The 22,650-nt window shown below is 40.6% G+C and overlaps 1 protein-coding gene across 1 annotated transcript in view; it reads left to right on the top strand.

Moving 5' to 3' along the window:
- FAM126B (family with sequence similarity 126 member B) overlaps nucleotides 1–22,650 on the top strand; it is a 94,646-nt gene that overhangs the window by 12,402 nt on the left and 59,594 nt on the right. The window contains exon 2 of the mRNA XM_026647672.1: nucleotides 17,649–17,760. The gene's annotated coding sequence lies outside the window, so the exon portion shown is untranslated. The remainder of the gene's footprint in view (nucleotides 1–17,648; nucleotides 17,761–22,650) is intronic.

Genomic DNA, 22,650 nt, shown 5'->3' with positions numbered 1-22,650 from the left:
CCTTTGAGAGAAGGGGGATTTTGAAAGGCTGCCAGGATGAGTGGTGTGAAATAAATTTTATGAAAGACATTAAAGAATATGCACCTATTTTTGCACTTCAAAAAACTCCAAAATCATCTCCTCTCCCCCACAAAAATCCCAGAGCCACTCTGTGCTATTATTTCGTGAGACACAGCTGCGTCCTATCAACACAAATTATATAGGAAAGCAAGACAATGAAACAGTCAAAAAGGTCAGGCAAAGTGAACTGGGGCACAGACCTTGATGTAAAGTCCTTATTAAGGGCATATGAAAAGAACAGACAGCCCCTAGAAGATACAAGAATTACTGGGGTGTGAACTAATAGAGAATGTGTAATGCCAGAAACATTGTCTAGACACATAGGATGATTTCGCTAGATGAAAGGAGAGAGTAGAAAAACTGGAGGTGTTTTTCCATCTCAAGTGGATATAACGTAGTAAATTTTCTGAAAGAAAACTTTTGGCTAAGGCTGCAAAACACTTTGTTGTGACACTCTTTTTCACATGTTCTTACCTTTCTGAAATATTCACCTCTTGGGCCATGCAAAAATGAATGGAAAGTTTGTGAGAAATCTTTTCAGCCATTTTTTGAGTTACATAATATTATTCCTGCTCAAAATATTCTAAACATGCGTGTGAACAGGACTGTGTCAAAAATGGCTGAAGTTTCAACATTGAAACTTGATATAGAGTCTTGATAATGAGGACATTAAGGATTTGTGCCTTTGCTTTGTTTTGAAATATGATTTTATTTTACAAAGTTGAGCATTGTAAATTGAGTCTCTTCCCCCCCACCCCCCATTAAATTTGAGTGGAGGGGAGGGCACCCTGAAAGATAGGTGTATTGTTTAGTGTGGACTTCCAAAGCTGCATACACGTCAATTTGTTAACTCTACAAATGTGCATTTTATTAGTGATTGGGCCTGCTAGTTATAGAACTTGGGGCTTTTGCCTTCAAAGTGTACAATGGTGAATGGAGAAGAAAAATCCCATTGCTACTGATTTGTGGATTGCTTGGGATGACCTACAATGCTTTTAAGGCTGTTCATTCAGTCCGCTGTTAGAAAACTTACTTGATTATTCCAAACTCAAGAAAATAAATAGTGATCCATTGTTAATTATTTTTGCCCGCTACTCCTGAGTCAAATTAAACACGAGCAAAAGTGGGTGCAACTCTGTTGAAGCCATTAGAGCAGTGCCTGCTTAGACTAATGGTGAATTTGACCCACAATATCTATGTACATTTTTCTATGTCTGCATCTATACCTAAGAAAAATTGAGCGCAGTTGGCTTTCTCTTACTTAATTGGGTAGATAAAGGACCCAGTTAGTTAATATTTTGGGAACTGATTAATATTGAGCTAATGTTGAGCCTTTAAATAGGCCACTAAAAAGAAAACTGCGTGTTTTACTGAGTCACAAAATGCATATATTAAAAACCTACTTCTCACTATGAAAAACTGTGTGAAATTGACCACTTTGCTTTAAAATATTAACTGGTCAGGTTTTTCCCATTCTACAACTGGCCAGTTTCCATCCTGTTCTAATATTGATTTAACCTCAGAAGAATAACTGTACACTGTGAACAATACACCTTGTGTCTAACTATTCAACAGTGAAGTTTAATAATTAAACTGGTATTAAAACAAGAGAGGAACTGGTTTAGTTTTTCACTGTAATACTTTATGGACAGTGGCACAATTATTTTACAGCAAGGTGGCAGGTACTGCCAGCTGCTAGGCCAGGAAGTGCTAATTTTAATTTGAAACTTTATTTTCAGTATTTCACATGGGCTTTTCCTCGTGTGCAGTGATTAAAATGCATAGGTCTTTTTTGAGAAACATGATCTTCTTTTGTTTTTTTCACATAGGACTGGATCCTGCAAATACACGTGTAACTTTACACCCAGGAGCCATCCAACTGAAGTTAGTAGGATTACTCCTGAGCATAAAGTTACTCGTGAGCAGGATTAGACACCTTAGTCAGTAGACAGAAACATGTGGGTAGTAAATTTTAAAGGTGCTTCTTCTGGACCTGTGGATGATCATGTTTCACTCAAGGAGGCATTGCACAGAGCTAATGTGGTCAGGTGCTCTTGGAGAATTATTACTCCCCACATATAGAAATTCTGATTTTTAAAATGAGCTCAGCCCAATCTCAATGTTGTTATACAATAGTTGAAACAAAAAACAGATTTTACATTTTTCTTTTCACTTCAGTAGTTTCTCTGCAGTATTTACCTCCCCTCCGCCCCCCCCACCCCACCCCTACATACGCACACAACCGTTGAAACACTGTTGTAAAAGAGTTAGCATCTAGGTACGATGATGATGAATTGGAATTATGTGAGGGAAAAGAGAATGCTTTCCAGTTTGACTATTTCCCAGTGAAACTGCAGTTTGAATTCTAACTTTGTTTATATTTATCCATCAACAAAGCTCACTGTTAAATGCTCTTTGAGACTATTGATTTCTCTGTTTATTTTTCTTAGATTAATTTATTCTAGGAAAAACTTTCTGAAAAAATGCCATAAAAACACTTCTGTACAAGGATACCTCAAACTAAATTGTCTAGATTCTAAGCTGTTGTGGTTTATAGAACTCGATCATCCTACAGCTAGCTAGAAGGAGAGGTGGGAAGATGGAGGAAAAATGCACTTGCTAAGTGCAATAGCAGGCTGTGGGATGTTTGTCATGATGGGAGCCCTTTTCCTTTAATCCGTTGCTCTCTAACCTGCATCTTTGGGGGTCTGGCAGATGGGACCATTCTTCCTTTAGGGTCTTTAGATCTTCTTAGCTTTACTTCATCTTTCTTTTATCCTTCCTTCTTTATTCTTTCATGCTCACTCTTTCCAGCTTTCTCTGTCTCTCTCTTGATTTCTGTCTTCTAACTGGAGTGTCTGCTATGGCAGAGAACAGGATTTAGTGACCCAGATGGTGACGGTTCCTCCAGTCCTGTGTTCCTAAGTCTGTTACTATTTTATTCTTTAATAGGGACCCTGAAATAGGTCAACCTCCAGGATATGCTGTATTTGTTCTGTTTAGGTTATATTTGAAGTTTACCTGGCTGGTGCACAATACAGTTGCTTCCCTCCTGAGTGTGGCAAGATGCTGTGAACACAGAACAACTTTGCTTAATGGTCTTTGCAGTCACTTTCTATCCACTTCTAGGTGTTCTTCAAAATATTGGGGATAATTTTTAAAGATCTGAATTTTCTGTGCTGTAGTGACCTCTTTACCTTATAAGACCCTGTTTTCAGTTTCTTATAACTTTGCCAAATTACAGCCATTCAGGGTGAAATGTTCCATGCTGGGTATCTGCCTCAGTCTGAGCTGTCTTTTTCTGTTTCAGCAAAGCTGGTTCAGCCATTTTCAAAAATTAAATTGGAGAAAATATGTTGTTTTGTCCATGTTAAAAAAAAAAATTACAAGTGTTTCATTGAGAAGCTCTAGTGCCTCTATGCTTTGGACTATGGATGTGAAATTTGGCAAGGGGTCACCCTAATATAAGGGATCTGCCTTTTGCTGTCCCTGTGAAAATCTGCCCAAATTTAGCCAAAAAATCAGTTTGCATAAGCTTAGTAGAGACTTGTTTGGCAGCAGCATTCTCTGAAGATTGTCTGCACTGAGGATGCCCCATCCTCACATAGTTCTGCATACTGACCAAACTGCAGGCACCATCCCCACAGAATGACTGAGGTATGCTTAGGCTGACCAGATAGCAAGTGTGAGAAATCGGGATAGGGTGGGGGATAATAGGGTCCTATGCTGGGTTGATAGGATCCTATATAAGACAAAGCCCCTAATATCCAGATGGTCCAGATAATGTCGGGGCATCTGATCACCCTATGTACGCTCCATCCCAGAACTTTATGGCTGAGCAGAACTTTCCCTGTAGTTGTTCCTCTGGGCTGCTGTGATGCCAGCAACAGAAATTGAGAGCAGGAGACTCTCCTGCTCTCAGAGTGCCCTCACTGCTGGTGCCAAGGCACTGTGGAATGCAGGGGCATGCGGAGCTTGTGGAATGGGGACTGGGATGAGCTTGGGAAAGGTTGGCGAAGATGGGCTGAAGGGCCTGTATCCATTGAAGCCCACGTCCTCCAGAATCTGGAAATGAAGCCCGGATTCCTGAGTCTTAACATTCCTCTGTTGTCAGCAAATATTTGTGAAAGCCACTGGAAAAAAATTTAATTCCCCTCTCTAGTGCTGGTCCACAGAGAGGATGACAACTTGCTGTTGCTAGCAGTTACCCCCTTAGTTCAAGTGACAGAGGTCTATATTGTAGATCTAAAAGTTCCAACCCTGCTGATGATCCATGTGGGGGGTCAATATGGTTACACATGATGATATTTCTTTTGTTCTTTTTCAGTTTGCTTTTTTAAAAAACTAGGAAATTTCATTAAAAAAAATGAAACAACCTCATTAACTGCATAACTCTGGTTCATTCCTTGAGCATGCTCCATCCCGTGCACTGAATGAGGCAGGAATCCTATGGACAAAATGGTATGCAATCATATAACTGAAGACTGTAACATAATGCATGGGCAACCTTAAATGTGACATTTTCTAACTTTTGAGTTCTTGGCTTTGTAACCTTACTATTCTTTTAATGTAGCCTTTCTATGTAAGATATGTTTTGTTGTGGCGTAGCTTTGGTTGAAATAGAATTGAATCAGAAATATCTAACATTTCCCTTTAAGGAGATCTGAGAAAAGCCATCGAAACAATCAGCTGTCCCATTCAGTACCCTCTATTTTTTGAAGAGAAACCTTTCTCAACTAGAAGTTGATAAGATTAGAAGGAGAGATTTCATTCACTTCCAGCACTCAACAGGTAACAGGAGAGAAATCTTCAGCGGCATTTTTGGGGAGTGCTCAGGCAAACCTTAGAGGAACAAGTAATTTAAGTCCTAAGTATCTGACCTAAATTTCAGTTTGGATGGATTGCAGTTGGTAGCAGATTTTGCAGCCAAAAATGTGTGTTGATGTCTTAATGGTCTAAAATTGATAAGCACTTCATTTTTGAAGGTGAGTTATTTCCATGATATAATAGACATTGATTTGAATCAAGTGAAAGATGGTAAGGGTGAAAGAGGAAGTTGTTTAAAATTCAGAATTCATATTTCCTAGAACTATTTGTTCCTGCATAAATTTCTCTTCTCTGCAGCAATGGTCGTGATCATTTACCTTCTCACCATAAGCAGCTGCACTCCGTTTTCTCTGGTTTACTCATTCTTCTATAAATCTATTCCATTATATCTTATTCTTTTGTTGGTGTCTGTTCCGTTTTAGCACTTGCTTAAGCTTTTGTCTGTGGACTTGGTCTGAGTGGCCCTCATTTGTGGTTGGTATAGTCAGTTTTCCTGTTTACTTTCTCATGCTACATTTCACTCTATATTTAATTTGGATTATTAAAGATCTAGTTTATTTCATAAGCAGAGTCTGTGTATTTTAGGTTTGGTTTAGAACAAATCTATTAGACTACATACAATTTGAGAGGATGTTTGGGGGAAGGTGGTGGTATGTCGTAAGTGTGTATGTTTTAGCATCGAAAGAGTTATTACATAGGAGCTCATGGGAGAGGGAAAAAGAGACTGAATTGTTTAGCGTAGGATGGGTTATCACACAGGAGCTGATGAGAGAGAATGCTTCTGATTTAAAGTAGGATGACTGCATGATGTTGTTTCTAAGGAAACTGGTACTGGAAGCATATATGAGGTGAGCGGATATCTGCTCTTAAGATACGCTTTTTAAACAGTGCAAACATAGTTTGTTATTTTAATGGAATAATGATGTTTCATCTGATGTCTTGTGTGTTGCTGTATTAAAGGTTGCATAATAGCTCTCTCTTGTTATAGTACTGTTTCCAGAACCTGTTAAATAGAACGTAGAAATGTATTTTTTCAAATCCAGAGCTGCTTCAAGGAGAATATTTTGATTTTTTTCCCCCAGAGTGTTTAAAACTACCATCTTTTGTTCTTTGTATAAGCTGTTTAAAAATGCAAGTGAGCAAGATATTTCTCCATTTTACCCAAGTCCTTTGGCCCCGGGAACAAGCTGGACCCAGCTTCTCTGATAAGGCTCCCTGGTTTCTGCAGCTCTCCATTGCTGAAGTGTGGCAAATTGGAAATCCTGCAGAATCATAGAATATCAGGGTTGGAAGGGACCTCAGGAGGTCATCTAGTCCAACCCCCTGCTCAAAGCAGGACCTAATCCTAACTAAATCATCCCAGCCAGGGCTTTGTCAAGCCTGACCTTAAAAACCTCTAAGGAAGGAGATTCCACCATCTCCCTAGGTAACCCATTCCAGTGCTTCACCAGCCTCCTAGTGAAAAAGTTTTTCCTAATATCCAATCTAAACCTCCCCCACTGCAACTTGAGACCATTACTCCTTGTTCTATCATCTGGTACCACTGAAAACAGTCTAGATCCATCCTCTTTGGAACCCCCTTTCAGGTAGTTGAAAGCAGCTAACAAATCCCCCCTCATTCTTCTCTTCTGCAGACTAAACAATCCCAGTTCCCTCAGCCTCTCCTCATAACTCATGTGTCCAGCCCCCTAATCATTTTTGTTGCCCTCCACTGGACTCTTTCCAATTTTTCCACATCCTTCTTGTAGTGTGGGGCCCAAAACTGGACACAGTACTCCAGGTGAGGCCTCACCAATGTCGAATAGAGGGGAATGATCATGTCCCTCGATCTGCTGGCAATGCCCCTACTTATACAGCCCAAAAGCAAGGGCACACTGTTGACTCATATCCAGCTTCTCGTCCACCATAACCCCTAGGTCCTTTTCTGCAGAACTGCTGCCTACTCACTCGGTCCCTAGTCTGTAACAGTGAATGGGATTCTTCCGTCCTAAGTGCAGAACTCTGCACTTGTCCTTGTTGAACCTCATCAGGTTTCTTTCGGCCCAATCCTCTAATTTGTCTAGGTCCCTCTGTATCCTATCCCTACCCTGCAGTGTATCTACCACTCCTCCCAGTTTAGTGTCATCTACAAACTTGCTGAGAGTGCAGTCTACGCCATCCTCCAGATCATTAATGAAGATATTGAACAAAACCGGCCCCAGGACCGACCCTTGGGGCACTCCACTTGAAACTGGCTGCCAACGAGACATGGAGCCGTTGATTGCTACCCGTTGAGCCCAACGATCTAGCCAGCTTTCTATCCACCTTATAGTCTATTCATCCAGCCCATACTTCTTTAACTTGCTGGCAAGAATACTGTGGGAGACCGTATCAAAAGCTTTGCTAAAGTCAAGGAATAACAAATTCACTGCTTTCCCCTCATCCACAGACCCAGTTTTCTCCTCATAGAAGGCAATTAGGTTAGTCAGGCATGACTTGCCCTTGGTGAATCCATGCTGACTGTTCCTGATCACTTTCCTCTCCTCTAAGTGCTTTAGAATTGATTCCTTGAGGACCTGCTCCATGATTTTTCCAGGGACTGAGGTGAGGCTGACTGGCCTGTAGTTCCCCGGATCCTCCTCCTTCCCTTTTTTAAAGATGGGCACTACATTAGCCTTTTTCCAGTCATCCGGGACCTCCCCCGATCGCCATGAGTTTTCAAAGATAATGGCCAAAGGCTCTGTAATCACATCCGCCAACTCCTTTAGCACCCTCGGATGCAGTGCATCCGGCCCCATGGACTTGTGCTCGTCCAGTTTTTCTAAATAGTCCCGAACCATTTCTTTCTCCACAGAAAGAATACTGTGGGAGACCGTATCAAAAGCTTTGCTAAAGTCAAGGAATAACACATCCACTGCTTTCCCCTCATCCACAGACCCAGTTTTCTCCTCATAGAAGGCAATTAGGTTAGTCAGGCATGACTTGCCCTTCGTGAATCCATGCTGACTGTTCCTGATCACTTTCCTCTCCTCTAAGTGCTTTAGAATTGATTCCTTGAGGACCTGCTCTATGATTTTTCCAGGGACTGAGGTGAGGCTGACTGGCCTGTAGTTCCCCGGATCCTCCTCCTTCCCTTTTTTAAAGATGGGCACTACATTAGCCTTTTTCCAGTTGTGCAACTCATTCAGTTAGAAACATGAGCTTACATAGCCATTTGTCATCATCCAGTTCGGGGTAGTTTTGTTTTTTCCGACAAAACAGTTTACAAAGCGCACCAAAACCTTGCCACGACTTAGCCACCGAATGTTGCTGTGAAGTGGGATGTCATTATAAGCACTGTCCATCTCTTCTAGCAGTGCTTGAAACTGTCTGTGAGTCAAAGCAGATTGAGCAACAAGGAAATTCACAATTCGTACCACTGTATTCATCACATTATTAAGCTCTGAATTAGAAATTTTAGCACACAGGTTTTCTCGATGGATGATACAGTGAAATTTGACTGTCAGATGGCCAATTTGATCTTCAAGTAACTTTACAAATCCCTTCTGTTTTCCGACTATGGCAGGAGCACCATCTGTTGTCACGCAAAATATTTTTCTGATGTCAACTCCTCGTTCTTCAAAATGGTTTACAAAACTTTCCACTATATCTTCCCCCTTTGTTGTGCCATGCAGGGGTTTAAGACAACAAAGTTCCTCTAGGATTTCATTGGAAGCACAATATCTTGCAACAACTGCCAAACGTGGAACGTCGTTTATATCCACGCTCTCATCAACTGCAACACTAAACACTGCTGTGTCTTTCAATGCAGTCGTCTGCTTTTCCTTAACGTTTTCTGCCATTTCACTTATGCGTCTCTCAACTGTTCTGGCAGAGATGGGCAGTTCTTTTATTCTAGATATGATTGTATCTTTATTTGGCAAATCATTGAACAAAATCTCCGAACTGCTGAGAAAAACTTTTTATATATTCCCCATCTGTAAACGGCTTTCCGTTTTTTGCAATGCACTGTGCAATCTTGTAACTTCCTTCTGTAGCTTGATTTTTACTTACACTTAAGCTTTTAAAAACACTGCTTTGCTTCTCATAGGCTGCTACTGCCTTTTTGATTGATTCAGTCTTGTCTGCTTCGTCAAGAAAGGTTTTCTCGTGCTTCATTTCAAAATGTCGTCGAACACTTGATGTACGACAAACAACACTTTCATAACAGAAAGCACAAATAGCATGGTCTTTCTTTTCAATAAATCCAAATGCGTCTGTCCAAGCAGGCTGAAATGATCGGACATCTAGCTTCGCTTTCTTAGGAGCTGCCATTTTGTCAAATGTTCCCTTCAACTCTCAGTTGGAAAAAAAATGGTGATAGAAGGCAGGCACAAGGTCAAATGCAGTGTGGTCTCATATAAGCAATTTTAAGATGGGGGTGCTAAGCTCCATCCCCTCTTGCCTTGTGTGCAACCCTCACTGCCCCAGGCTGGGGACAGTGGGCCACAGCAGGGAGGCTGCAGAGCACTGATCCAAGGCCAGGAGCAGAGCCCAGGGTGGCCTGCTGGGACTCCAGGCCCGAAAGCAGGCTGAGCAAGGCTGGAGATCCAGACCTGGCTGGCAGGAGTTCAGCGGCTGGAACCCCAGATCGGTAGCTGAGGTGAGTGGAGCTGGGGGCTGGTAGGGCTGAGCAGGGCCAGAGGCCTGGACCCTGTCTGGCAGGGAGCCTGCGCAAGGTGAGTGGGACTGCGGCAGGGGGGGACCCCGGCTGGCAAGGGGCCAGCAGCCGGAACCCCAGAGCAGTGACTAAGCAGCTCAGCCCACCCCGCTCTGGGGTTTCCGCCGCTGGCTCCTGTGAGCTGGGGCCTCAGCCCCCTGCCAGCCTGGGGTTCCTTCACCCAGGCCAGCAGTGGGTGCTGAGTGGGACCGGCGGTGGGACCCCGGCTGGCAGGAGCCATTGGCGGAAAGCCCCAGAGCGGCGGCGGGCTGAGCGGCTCAGCCCGCCCCACGTGCTATCAAAAATCGGCTCACGTGCCACCTTTGGCACACGTGCCGTAGGTTGCCAACCCCGATATAGAGCTAGAGAGCAGAATACGGTAAAGCTGTAGAGTTAGAGTAAATGCACCAGGCATGGTAATTATTTTTAAATTACTTTACGATGGATCCACAATACCCTGTCTGTGTGTTAACAATAAATTAATTTTGGTTTTGAGGAAAATGTTCTAAAGCGTTGCATGGACTCTTCACAGTAATTGATTTGTGTGAGGCAACAGTCTTTTGAGGTGTGAGCAGCTACTGCGTTCCTAACTCAAGCCTTTCTGTTTTACATTTTTAGCTTTAGAGTATTTTATTTAAAGTATTTTTAAAAACTGGATGTCGATTATTTTGGGATGATGAGTATTTTGGTAATTTTATTAATAAAAGTCCACATAGCAAAACATTTCTCGAAGTATATTTAAAGTTGTTTTTAACCTTTATTACTTGTTTTAAAAATGTGTGAGCCTCAGTGGAAACAAAAATACCAGTCTTGGTCTTGCAGTGTTTTTTAATGTTTGTTGTAAATCTCCACTGCTTGTTTGCAAAGAGAGACCTCTCCTGGATTTATGATGATATAGTGAAAGGAACCCATTTCGAGCAGGAAGCGGATTAAGAAAGCTGGAAAATGTTTTGCAGCATCCAGCATTTGAATTGCAAGGTAGGGAATTTCTTGCCGATATCATGCTTCAGTGGGATAATTCTTGGCCAGGGTGGGTGTGTACTTTTTCAAAATTGATGCAGTGGGGCTCGGTAAATGGCTTGGGAAAGAAGATACAGATAGGCCAAAAAGAGGCCTCTTTTTTTTTTTTTTGTAGATTGGAGGTGTGCATGTGTGTTCCTAAGCCCTATGGGGAGGGAAGAGGTGGGGCTGCCTTTTTTTGATTGGATCAGAGAATTAGCTACTGAGCTGGTATTAATATGGTTTGAAAGGGCAGGCTTCTTGGGTGTAAGGTGATGGAATGGAGTTGTCAGGGACTTAATATAATAACTGTGGAGAAGAAGGCTAGATTGTGGGACCTCTCCCAGTCCCCTCTCCCTTAGGATCTTTAGGAGATCCTATGTTCAGCCTGTCAGCTTCTCACTCCCAGCCTTTAACCCTTTCATCTCTTCTTTAGGTACTTAGGTAGTACTCCTGGAGTGGGGACAGAGTAGTAGGATCCCCTGCCCTGCACTTCAGGTGTTCTAGCTTGGATTGTTTTGTAGACTGTTTGGCTTTCTGTCTATACACCTCTACCTCGATATAACGCTGTCCTCGGGAGCCAAAAAATCTTACCGCGTTATAGGTGAAACTGCGTTATATTGAACTTGCTTTGATCCACTGGAGTGCGCAGCCCTGCCCCCCCGGAGCACTGCTTTACCGTGTTATATCCGAATTCGTGTTATATCGGGTCGCGTTATATTGAGGTCGTGGTGTACTATATTCCTTTCCTATGTTAGTAGGGCATTAAAGGTCCCACTTTGTAGCTAGGAAGTAGTGGGTAACATAGAAGAGAGATTTACAGAGGTAGATTCAAATGTGTGGGTAGATTTTAAATAAAAGACCAAAATTGTTTTTTTGTTATCCATTGTTCTTTGAAAACTGTGTATGGTTAGGATGTAAAAAATTCAAAATAAATTTAAAAAGATGTGCTCAATTATTGCTAACCAGGGCTGTAGCAGAAGTTACATCAGACTGCCATCTTAATGGGGCCTTTCTGTACAGGTATGTTTGGTGAGGACTTTTTTTTTTAAAAAGCTTTGGCCATGTACTGTATATTCAGTTTATGCTAAACTGGAAAATGTATCAATCCCCCTCTTGCCCGGACAGATGAGGTTGACCGGTAATAACGACTTCTCCTCACTATGTAAATCCTTTTAAAATAGTTGTTTACCACTTTTTGGTATCTCAGAGTGCAAGTGGCATGCTGTTGGAATTAAGAATAGCAACGTTTTCTGGAATTAAGAATAAAATTTTCTCTGCGGTTATTCTGTAATTTATAAATATCCAGTATTAGATGAAATAGTATGTATTTTACAATGTATAGTGCATGGATTTTGTTCTTCCTTATGATGTAATAAAACCTATATATTTTCTTTTAGCAAAGTTCAAGTTTGGATGCAACTAAAAAGATTGTTTTTACCTGGGAATCTTAGTTAATTTTTTACTCCAGTTATCTTATGTTCTGGTCTAGGATATGAACTGGAGAAATAGTATTCTATCCTTTTACATTTAGGTATCTGTTTTAATTCTGGTAGACCCAAAGCACTTTGCAAATTCTGTGTATATGTGTATGATAGCTAATAAAATAAAAACCTGGAACACTTCACCCACCGTTGAATGTAGCCATCTGGGGTGGGATACATCAGCTATCTAACAGTCTGCAACATTGTTACATAAAAATGACTAAATGGGGACCAGAGAGAGAATGTGAGTATAAAGTAATATAAAATTGTGACCATGCCTAATTAATACCACTTTGTAATCTGTAGAAAGTAATCCATGAACCTTTTAATGATGATAACTGATAGTCTTGACATTTTAAAAAATGTTCATAAAATGCAAGATATGATTGCTTTGGGAAAATAGTTTGTATTTACATTTTTATTCTATAGGTGGGATGCCAGGTGAGCATACAAACAGGCTATTTTGTCAGTCTTCATCCTAGATAGTGCTTGTATTTGGACACATGTACCCATTGTTGGCCTGATAACATACACCCTCTTAAGTATGTCCTGGAAGTGTCAAAACAATCAGCTGTACTGATGTAATCAAACAAGTATGTCAGCATGTGGAAGTTTTGTTGAGTAGACAGGTAGGTAGATCATATAATAGAAAAGACTAAAATAAAAAACAGCTCTTCTATAAAAATATTCTATAAATCTTTTTATTTTCTCTCTTTTTCTCTGTCTTTTTCTCTCTTTAACCTACCTTTAGATCCAATGTATGAAACATAAATGTGGATTTTTATCCAAAAGCTAACATCTTTGGGGTAAGATTAAGTGAAGACCTGAGCCAGTAGTTTAAATGAGAACATAGAAATCAGTTAGTTATTTTTTTTATTGGTTTTCGTAATTAGTTTATTTTCTGACTTTTGATATTTTAATTTTAGAGAAATTATTGCTCATTTTTAGTAGTAAAACTTGTTGGTTCCTACACCACTCCCCCTCTGGAGAAAAATAAAACCAGGACCCACTGCAAACTCCTGCCTCCAGAAATGAATGAGCATGAGGAACCTTTAGACTTCTATTTAAAAGTTTTGTGTTTTTGGTGTATGTTTTATAAAAACAAACAACCCCACCGTGTTTTAGTTTTTGCTTTTAGATTTCATCAGTTTTAACCTAAAACTGGAAAACACAATCTGTTACATGCCAAAAGTGTATGTATTGTACATTGGGTACTTTTTCTGATAATGTTTTTAAAAACATGCAGAGCAAGATTGTATTTGTTTGTTGCTCCTTGTAATATAGCCATTTTGCAGGGAGCAACTCGTGTAACATTTAAATCTGGCTTACGTTTTTTAAAGTTTCATAAATTGACCAGTTTTTGGAAAAACTGCTAGTGTTGAAGTACTTAATAGAGTATTTCATAAGCTGCCAAGAGGAGGTACTTAATAAACAATGGACACAATCTTTATGCTGTGGGTGATGTTGTTTCTGCTGGGTGTGTGGGGGCCAAAGATTGTGTACACACTTTGGGCAGTTGCAGTATGCTCTTTGTTACAAAGTTATAGCTACAGTGTTCTATTGACTATTCTTTTGCTGTGTAACTTAACTCCTGACCCCTGGTTGGGCAGAAAATTTCTGAAATAAGTTAATGATTGTGCCATTGGAACACCCTCCGTTTTTGTCCTTTTGCATTAAGAACATTAGCACTTTTCTAAAATTTGACTGAAGCTTTTGAATTGCTATCTTTCAACTATTGGGATATTTTCTTAGTACAGCAGGTTTGTTCATATGTAAGGGGAAACTCTGACTTGGAGAGAGTCACTGGTTCTTCACACTCATTAATTTGTGTCACTAAATCTATAGTACTGCCCTCCTATTCCCATTCACTGCATTTCCACTATACATCTAACAGTAGTAACAATGGGTCTGATATATGTTTCTGCTGATAGCCTTCTAAGTCTCCGTGTTTCAACAGAAGTCAGCTTTCTTTGTGTTCTTACTGCAGATTTGTTCTGAATTTCAGAGCTAGAGGGCAAAGAGCCTTTGTTGTTTAAAATATACAGCAACATTCAGTGCTTTGCCCAGCGTTATAAAATGTATATTTTGTCTTCCTACTGGAACCCTGACATTGCTTCATATAGACTAATGGTTGTTGGAGACTGTGTTTTATAAAGCATATTTCTACATCCTTTATGCTAGGTTTCTCCAAAGAAATAGCCACATTTGCACTTACTGCAGAACTGGCCTTACCTTTTTTGGGCTCACCTGGTGTGTGGTGTTTGTATACTGTGACCACTTGTTCAAAATCTTCCAATCTACAGTAATCATTTAAAGACAGGATGGAAAGAGGAGTCATTGTCTAGGAGCTGACAGAAACAAATACTGTATCAATCTTGTTTCAAAGACAGTGATTTGTTGCTTTTCTGTAAGTGGAGGAATCCTTGTGCTGGTTTTTGTTTTGTTTTCTGTGGGTCTTTTGTGAGGTTATATAATGAAATTATAGTAATTTAATTACTTTAAAAGTACTCCTACTAAGATGATTAATAATTCCAGAAAACCTGCAGATATTTTACTTAAATGTGACTGGTTGCTGTGTAGTACAGATAAATGATGAGAAATATTTATTATTATATGGAGATATACCTGTCTCTCAGAACTGGAAGGGACCTTGAAAGGTCATCAAGTCCAGTCCCCTGCCTTCACAGCAGTACCAAGTACAGTCCCTGACAGATTTTTGCCACCGGATGCCTAAATGGCCCCCTCAAGGATTGAACTCACAACGCTGGGTTTAGCAGGCCAATGCTCAAACCACTGAGCTATCTCGCCCCCCAATCTGAATTTATTTGGTTGTGATCCTGCAATTAGCGCCATGCAGGAAGACCCATATGCCTATGCAAAATCCCACTGATTTTTAGTGGGCTCTGCATGGACATAAGTCCCCTCAGGTAGGTCATATTTCAAGTTCAGGACCAAATAATGTTTTAACACATTCTAAAACAGGGTTAGTCAATTTTTTTTTGTCGGTGTCCAAATTTTGTGGTTAAGGTATAGTCAAGGAGCAGACTCCAGAGAAAATAATAAAATAAATAATTAAATAAAAAAGATTATTTGGGTCCGTTCAAAAGCGTCTGGTGGTCCGTATTTGGCCTGCGGTCCGCCTATTGACTACTGCAGAGATAAAGGAAGAGGGAGGCATGCATCAGGACCCTAATTGTTCCCTGGGTGATCACTACTTCCCACCACGCAACACAGATGTAATGAGGTTGAGTAGTGTCTGTATAAGAAAAATTAAAACTACTGATTATTCCTCAAAGAAGGTTTTTAATGACTTTCAACTATAAAGGCAACACAGACAAAACAAGAAAAGCAAGATTAAAGACCAGCACTGAATAAGGATTAATATAAATGGCAAGTTATACTGAAGACAAGCACAAGTACATGTAAAGTTATTATTCATTAGCTATTTACTACTATCTTAACACTATAGTATCGATACAACTTGAGATCAATTCTGCCCGAGCAACCAGACTTCTTTACTCTATAACCTTACCCTGCATTCACCCGAGAATACGTTACCCTTCAGTCGGCCGTTTTCCACACTGGCCAGGTACAGATGGTTGCGAAGTGCACGTCCCTTCGGTTCAGGGGGTGTGGGTCAGGTTTCCCTTATGACCAAAACACACACACACGCAGTCCCATGCCTTCGTACTTTTTATCTGATCTGTCCGCCATGTCTTAAAACAGACAGACCAATTCGGGTCAGCCAAATCTTTATTGTGGTTAGCGTTGTCGCTTTGGCTGTATAATTTATGCTTCCTTATCTCTTTGTGTCGCTTTGACCATATAATTTATACTTACTTATTTTCTTGTAGCCAATTGTTTTAATTGTGGGTTAGACAAGCTGTGCCCGGGAGCACAACTTATCTCCTTTTATAGGAGTTAGAATGTGTTATCTGTTTGCAGCGCGTTTTGACCATAAGTCTTAGCTTACTTCTGCAAAGCATGCCCTTTTTACCTTTGCAAAGCGGAAGTTTGAGGCCTAACACTGACAATACCTTTGTTCATTTTAAGCTTGGCAATACTTTTGCTCAGAGATTAATCACAACTACTATTCTAAAACATGGAAGTTTATAGGGTTCTTGGCTACAGTGAATGAAAGGGAGAACATCTACTTGAAATACTAACATTTCTGTCTGAAAAATTTGTTTTAGAGTTCAAGTAACAAGTGAGATTACTATAGCTGAAAGAGTGGAAAAATATTTTTCTCTGTTTTTCTGTCTATTTTGTGCATTTGACAGCAGTCTGCGTATAGTTGGTTTCACTGTTCCACTTGGATAGTCATTTTTTACGTGCTTGAAAAGATCCATATGAATATCCACACGGGAGAAGAACCACCCCTTTTTTAAAAGGAATTAAAAAAATAATCAGATATTACTTAGCGGTTCCTGTAAGAAATTGCCTGAAAATGTCTGATTACAGAAAATTCATACTGTCCCTTTTAAGTTCACCCTATTTTTATTTGTTGTAAAGGCTAACAGTTGAAATTTAGCCTAATGTGAGCCGCTGTTCCGCTTAATATATGTTTTACTAATATTGAGAGAAAGGGACTTTTTACTAACCATTTGTACTGGAGAAGGAACAATAGTAACTTAAACAGTATAGAATGGAACAGTTCCATACACTTTGGAAACACATCATAGGATTTCAGCATCTTATTCTCACTAATTCACCTAGGCTTGGCTCGTGTGTGTGCACACTTTAGCGTGAGTGAAAGAGCCCTGTAGTATTGAATGTACAACTGAAAGTGCTCAGTAATACAGTAAGATAATCCAAGGTACTCTTAAACTATACTGAAGTCATTAAAATACACTGACAATAAGAAGGTGCAGTCTTCGGAGTTCAGCAATCCTGAAGTGATCTGAGGTGTACAAAATCTTTATTTGCAACGTAAGTCCCTAGCTAATGGCTCCTACATTATATTGGCAAGTATACTGACTTTTCTCGGTGGTGGCAATTTCCCTGAAGTGATTTTCAAACTTTTAACCTTGTAGTAAATAGATATCAGAACAAAATGCTTGTGATGGGAAGAAGGAACACTTTTTAAGACATGCTGCTCTTATGGTTTTGATCTTCTGATTTTTATGTTCTGAAGATTCAGGGTATTGATTGTGCTTAATCTTGCAAAAATTCTAATTTCCTTTTAATAAGTGTGTCTTATGGGTATCTTTTATATGTACTGTTGGTTATCAAATTTCATTTTTAGTGTTCTTTCTATCTTTGTGTTTTATACTGCTGCCAGTCACTACAGCATCTGAACACCTTCCGTATAAATTCTGTTACAAAGTCCCTAGTAAATTTCACATAATCTCTGGTTCTCTTCCTTTTTAGGGTAAAACACTGTTTGGCGTGTTGTGTTTGTTACAGATTTTTTTTTTTTTTTTGGGGTGGAATGGAGTGCTTTAGTAAATCGGGTAATGCTTTTTAGCTGGTAATTTCTGCAGTTTGTCTATGATGCAGAAAAATGTATTAAGTAAAATAAGTATAGTGTGTAGTTTTCCAAAGCCCGTCTTGTGTCTTTGTTTTGATTATCTCAGATTTTCTATTTTCATCTTTCACAGAACTGAAGAATATTTTAAAGCTTGACAGATGCATTCCAGACTGGAAAACTGCTGCATTATTGCTCCTCCTCCTCCTCCTCCTTCTTTAGAGAACTGACTTCTTAAAACGGAGGTAAAGTTGGACATGGCACATGCTATAGAAAATTTTTATACCAATCATGACCAACAGAATCATGACTTTTTAGTAACTTCTCCTCTGGTGTTTCCTGTGGTGTCTTTAAATAACCGTATTCAGGTGTCATGCAAATTATGACTGCTAATCACTGGCTTCCGAAATCTACTTGCGAATGACATTGTTTGATATTTTTGTTTCCAAAGCTTGCTTTATTTAGTTATCTTTTATTATTGATAGTATTTAATGCAAAAAGCAGTGCTACTGAAACGAGTTACTAGAACAGGTACTTCTTAAATTCCAGTAAATCTACTGTTGTTACTATTACTACCGCTGTTTAAGTACCAAAAAATACTGCATGCTTAAGAAACACTTAAGACAGATCCTTGCAGTGAAGAGCGAATATTCACAGAGCGTGATCATAGAACTACTTAGTGGCCAGTGCCGTGCTTACTGTCATGAGTAGTCCAATTCAAACAAGCAAAGTGCCAAAGAAATATGCCTTGATGTTCTTAAAAAAAATCAATTTTGGGATATTTATTTCTACTTTAATATCTTCCATTTATCAAACTCTCAGTTCTTCTGTTAATCAAAAATTTTCCAACAAAAATCAAAAAATTTCCAACAAAAATCAAAATAGAAGGAAGGTTATAGATTCATAGATTTTTTTTTTTTGTGTGTGTGTGTGTGTGTGTGTGAAAGACCAGAGGAGACCATTGTAATTATCTAGTCTGCCCTCCTGTATAATTTTGGCCATAGAATTATACAGTAATTATTATAGGAAGCCTATTGAACTAGAGCACATTTTTTAGAAAATATTTAAATATTTGTTAAAAACAAATAGAAAAATTTAATTTAATATTTTTAACCCTGCACCTACTTTGTTTTTTCTTTCCAATTCTCAATTTTTGGGTTTATAATATTCTCCTATTACTGTGTGAGACCTGGATCTTGCAAATACTTGTGCATGTGATTAACATTATGCATGTGAGTAGTCTCACTGACATCAGTGAGACTACTTATGTGTAAAGTTAAGCACGTGCATAAGGGTTTGCAGGGTTAAAACCAAACATGAATATTCTATTCCTTTTCTCTCTCTTTTTTTAAATTTCCCTTTTCCTGAAATTTTCTATTTATGGTTTTGTTCCTTGCAGAAGGGCTAAATGTTTCAGAACAAAGAGTTTGTAGTTCAAAGGAGGTAGATGACATCTGTGAGAATTTCAAAATTGGTGAATGCTATAGGTTTTGGCAAAAGTCAGGTTAAATCCCTGCCCCCCCACAACTTCTAGATATTTTGCGTTGTTTCATCTTTTCTCTCTTTTGGTCACTGGCAAGTGTTCCCAAATACTCTTTAAAGTACAGATCCCTCATAAAGTACTTTCTGTTTCTCATTTTCTTAAAGCAAGACTTTTTTTCAGCTCCAGGTTTTAAGGTCCTGTCAAAAGCATTATACTGATGCAGCCACTCTCAGTGCCTGTAGTTTTATTTGGACATCTTATCTGTCCGCACTTCTGAAGCATCCATTGTTCCATGAACAAATGATTACCCCTTTTTCCACAGCAAGATTTAAGAAATAAGCCTACTCTGTCGCACAAGTAAAGTCTCCTGCAGCAATATAGAGGTTGGGGGAAATGACACAACTTCAAGGAGCCCTGGTGGAATATTGACTCATCTTTATCTAGGCTATATACAATTTCCACAAGGAAAGGCACTTAATGGAACACAGACTTTGTTTTCATCTGTTTTGCTTGCTTCCCTTCACCATTTTCACCGTCTTAGAATACACTTTTTCCCTCCAGATGCCTCATGTAGCCCCCAAAATCTTCCATACTACTCTGCTTCATTGTTCTGATCCCATTCCAGCACACTCTTAATTGCCTTCCTTCTGGCTGCAGAGACTGGGATGGGACAGTGTTCAGAGCACACAAGCATAGGTGCCAGAAACAGAGTGTCATCCCCTCCTCCCCCGCTTTTTTTTTTTTTAATTGAACACGTTCCTGTCTAGGAGGAGGTGTGCTGTGACCTGGCCAGCACCCGGGTCCTGTTCTTTGTCATGCCACATACAATGTGACAACCAGGCCCCACTCTGCATTGTGCTGTGTGCCGGCCCCCCTGCCAAAACCACAGCAGTGGCTCCTCTTGGTGCCGGGGGAACAGCCAGATCCAGGAAGTGGGACAAACCCAGCATGCGAGGGTGAGAGGCTCACTAGCAGGGAGGGTAAGGTAAAGAGTGGGGGAGGAAGGCGCTCTGGAAGAGTCAGGCTGGTGGGATGGGGGAGGCAAGGACTCCGGGAGGGCTGGGCTGGAGAAGGCAGGGGGCTCCCTCGAGGGCTCTGAGAGGGTCAGGCTGGCGGTAGCGGTGGTGGGGGGTGGGAGGGAAGGAAGTTAGAAGTGCTCCCTCAAGGGCTCTGGGAAGGGTTGGTCTGGTGCGGATGGGGCGTGCTTGAGAGGGGAAGAGGAGGGTCAGCTGTTTGTCTTATGGTATTATTGACTCAGTTTTCCTATGGAAACAGTATCAGTAAGGGTTTCTTTCACATGGCAGCTCAGGATCTGGGACGTTATTCTTCACCATTCCCAGGGGACCAGGAACTTACTTTTTAACTCTGGTTGGTAGTGTGAATGGATGTAGTTGCCAGGCCAGTTCTGTGCCTTTCCCTCTATCCACCCACCTAAAAGCAAAACAGGAGGAGGAGGAGAGTGAGATTTTGTTTTATATCATAGAGCTGGGGTCGGCAACCTTCGGCATGCGGCCAATCAGGGTAATCCGCTGGCAGGCCGTGAGACATTTTGTTTATGTTGACGGTCCACAGGCATGGCCCCCTGCAGCTCTCCCACACTGCTTCCCGCAGCTCCCGTTGGCTGGGAACAGTGAACCGTGGCCACTGGGAGCTGCGGGGGACCGTGCCTGCAGATGGTCCACATAAACAAAATGTCTCGCGGCTCGCCAGCAGATTACCCTGATGGGCTGCGTGCCGAAGGTTGCTGACCCCTGTCCTAGAGCAACCTTCAAACCATAGCCAGAGTGTCTTCCTGTCTTTCTTTCTAGTTCCTTTCTCTGTGACCCTCAGACTTTTTTTATATCCCTGAAATGGAGTTAAAACTCCATCTGATCTGGCTTCTGTGGTGAGTCAGTATAGTGGCTCTGCAGCTTCACATAGGGTCCGAAGTCTGAGCTCTGGACAAATGCATGTAATTCTGAACACTGTCTGGGATGTTACTGAATAGAATACGTAGGGCTGACTTGTAAGTGTCCCTATTTGGAGGGGAAGGGCACCCCTCTGGTTTTTCTATAGAAATGGAAGCCAAAGGCAAACCCATGTGCTAGGTCACAATGCCACTGCCTCAAATTTGGCCCCCACCCCACACTTCTGCACTCTTTCCAGCGCCACTGCTCACAAGTGTCACTGCTACGTTGTCTGGCAGGCTGGCTACAGAACTGTACAACATGTTCCTTTACTCCCTGGCCAGGGCAGGAATATCCTGATTTGGGAAAGAAAAAGTATTGTAATAGGGAAACTATTTGAATGATACCAAGTTCCTTTCACTGTTTGTTAAGAGAGAGGTGAGTTTCCTGTGGATATGAGAGGTCTGTGTTAAATCTGTCTCCAATCTCCTTACACTTATTTTTTAAGCCTTCTTAAACTTCGGGAAAAGAGATTTAACACAATCTCTTTACTGTGAACTATAAACAAAAGAGTTGAAAAAGAAAAGGAGGCTATTTAATACATGTGACAAGGCACAAACCTTATTAAAGTCTTCGTGTGTGTTAGTAATGCCTCTGGTCAGAAGTAAACACGTTAAAACAGTCTGTACTCAGCTCTATAACAATTAACCTATGTGTTGAGGAACAGTATTCACATTTTAAAATATAATCTCACTAGCTCCAACCAGGAGTAATTTTCAGCATAAATGCAATTTCAGACAATTGTATTAATAAATGAATGTAACCATAATCAATTTGTTCTATATTCTTTGTACACAGAAAGAAGTTCCTTTCCTCCATTATTACAACACTAGATTATACTTGACCTAATGTACATTTTACGAAGCTTTTTTTCCAGTTTGCGTTAATATTAATGCAATGCTTCTCCCTTCCCTTATTCTCCTGACAATGATCTAAAACTTCCTCCACTTTTCATGTCTATCCCACTATTACAAGCCATAAGTATTAAAAAGTTTGTCTTCCTACACTGTAGATCAGCTATGCTTTTTGTGATAAAGAAATTGAGGAAATCCTTCATTTAGCAGAGAGGAATGGTTAAAAGGATAATTTATCAATTGTGGTATTTTGGAGGGGAACTGTGTACTCTGAGGGAAGAATTCTTCCTTTGCAATGATTAATTTCTACTTCTTGCTCTTTTGTTAAATCTAAAAGCTGTCTCGCCTATATAGATGATTTTCTCACTTGGTATTCCTAAAGGCTATACTGTATTTTTTATATTTTCCCCTGGGTTCTCAAAGATGTGTGAAGAGTCTTTGTGGGGGAGGTTGGAGCGGAAGGAGTTTTATCACATGTAGTAAAATTTATTTTGAGGCCTTTGTCCTGCTGTCTTCAAACAGATTTGCACTTTGTTTTCTGTGCTTCACTACTGATAACAGAAATCATCTGACAGGGGTGACTAATATAATAACCATCTTGTATGGGTCACTTGTAGCAATTGAACCTAGGACATCTGGCTCTAAAACAGGGATCAGCAACCTTTGGCACGGGACCGCCAAGGTAAGCCCCCTGGCTGGCCGGGCCGGTTTGTTTACCTGCCGCCTCCGCAGGTTCGGCCGATTGCGGCTCCCACTGGCCGTGGTTCGCCGTCCCAGGCCAATGGGGGCTGTGGGAAGCGGCACGGGCCGAGGGATGTACTGGCCACTGCTTCCCGCCCCCCCCCCCCCCCC

Source organism: Terrapene carolina, unplaced genomic scaffold (assembly GCF_002925995.2).
Source record: "Terrapene carolina triunguis isolate 2854851 unplaced genomic scaffold, T_m_triunguis-2.0 Scaffold62, whole genome shotgun sequence".
Classification (NCBI taxonomy): domain Eukaryota; kingdom Metazoa; phylum Chordata; order Testudines; family Emydidae; genus Terrapene; species Terrapene triunguis.
The sequence above is the reverse complement of the archived record's forward strand: the minus strand, read 5'-3'. Positions and strand labels throughout refer to the sequence as shown.